The sequence below is a fragment of the Eriocheir sinensis genome, unplaced genomic scaffold (genome assembly GCF_024679095.1).
Source record: "Eriocheir sinensis breed Jianghai 21 unplaced genomic scaffold, ASM2467909v1 Scaffold896, whole genome shotgun sequence".
Lineage (NCBI taxonomy): Eukaryota > Metazoa > Arthropoda > Malacostraca > Decapoda > Varunidae > Eriocheir > Eriocheir sinensis.
Window position 1 is genome coordinate 8,965 of NW_026112270.1, and position 2,241 is coordinate 11,205.

Below are 2,241 nucleotides of genomic sequence, written 5' to 3' on the forward strand. Positions count from 1 at the left end.
CTCTATACAAAGAGTTCTGTCGTTTATATATTCCAGTCATCTTTTATTTTCCTTCTGTTTGTTGTCTAAAATTCTCCTACAAATGCTTCTTATATGCTTCTTAAATACTTCTTCTATTTTGTTCCATTAAAATCATCATTATCCTCTATACAAAGACTTCAAACGTTTATATATTCCTCTGTAACATCTCTTTATTTCCTCTCTGCCGCTTATAAAGGTCTGCCTACCTACTGTTATCACCTGCTGTACAAAGGTTCCTACTATACTGTATAATACGATATCTTACTACAAAAGATCCGGGTTGGTTACTGCCTGTTCTGTCTACAAAGAGTTATCTATGGGCTAGGCTGTACAAAGGTCTTTATAGTTTACCTCTTACTAGGAAGAGATACGCATTATTTCTTTTGTTTCTCCTTACTTCCTTTGTCTTTAGAATCTATATTTTACTAGGAAGAGATAGCGATTCTTTTGTTTATAGCTTACAGAGGCCTCGAGTTGTAGTTTTTTTCTAGCTTTTCTTCCTCTCGTATAAACAGCACACTTCGTTTCACATAAGACATATCGCTTCTCTTGTTTCTCTTTACTTTCAGAGGACTCGGTATTAGTTTTTCTACTCCTTGTATGTAAAAACTTCTTTCGGCTTCACTGTTCCTCGTAGCTCCGTGAGCCTTGGTTTCTTGTTTTAGTCCTACTGTGAGAGCTCACTTCGTTATGCTGTTTGTCTAGCCTCGTCAGCCCTTGGTGTTTGGTTTTAGTCCTGTTATAGAGAGCTCACTTCGTTATGCTGTTTGTCTAGCCTCGTCAGGCCTTGATTTTCTTATTTTAGTCCTTTTATAGAGAGCTCACTTCGTTATGCTGTTCCTCGTAGCTTCGTGAGGCCTTGATTTTCTGTTTTTTATTCCTGTTATAGAGAGCTCATTTCGTTATGCTGTCCCTCGTAGCTTCGTGAGGCCTTGATTTTCTGTTTTTTAGTCCTGTTAGAGAGAGCTCATTTCGTTATGCTGTTCCTCGTAGCTTCGTGGGGCCTTGGCTTTCTGGTTTTTAGTTATGTTGTAGAGAGCTCACCTCGTTTTGGTGTTTGCCTAGCTTCGTGAGGCCTTGGTTTTAGGTTTTCATTCTCTTATAGAAACCTCACTTGCATTTCTTTCACTGTTCCTCGTATCTTATCTCTCCTGAGGCCTCGGGTTTAGGTTTCAGTCCTCTTGTGGAAACCTCGCCTAAATTTGTTTCATTGTTCTTCGTCCTTTATCTTTCCTCTTACAGAAACCTCCCTTCCACTTGTTTCACCGTTCCTCTTAGCTGTCTCACGTGCTTGTGGAGATTTCTTCGGTTAAGTTTTCCTGCAGCCTCAGGAGTGTCACCTGTATTCCTCATGTAATTTGTTTCATTGTTCTTCGTCCATATCTTTCTTCCCTTCCACTTGTTTCACCGTTCCTCTTAGCTCTGTCTCACGTGCTTGCAGAGGTCTCGTCGGTTTAGTTTCCCAGCAGCCTCAGGAGTGTCACCTCTATTCCTCCTGCCGTACATAAAACTGCTTGGCGGCAGCTATCTCATATCAGCATCTCACACCTGTTGGCTTCACCTGACATAGCGCTGCAGGTAAATTGACAGGTAAATTGCCTCGTTGTGTTCTGCTAGAGTTTCGCTCAGGTAGACATCGCCCTCGTTTCTATTTCTTTCTATCGCGTACAAATTGGCACACACAATACTGATCCTATACCTTCATTAACGCGTACAAATTTTCACACAAAATAGTGATCCTATACCTTCCTTATCGCGTACAAACTGGCACACAATACTGATCTATACCTTCCTTATCGCGTACAAATTGGCACAAAATACTGATCCTATACCTTCCTTACCGCGTACAAACTGGCACACAAAATACTGATCCTATACCTTCCTTATCGCGTACAAATTGGCACACAATACTGATCCTATACCTTCCTTACCGCGTACAAACTGGCACACAAATACTGATCCTATACCTTCTTATCGCGTACAAACTGGCACACAAAATACTGATCCTATACCTTCCTTACCGCGTACAAATTGGCACACAAAATACTGATCCTATACCTTCCTTACCGCATACAAACTGGCTTTAAAATACTGATCCTATACCTTCCTTACCGCGTACAAATTGGCACAAAATCCTCACCTAGTTTACATTCCTTACTGCGTACAAATTGGCACAAATACTGATCCTATACCTTCCTCAGTCACTCTACTTGGTCTAAT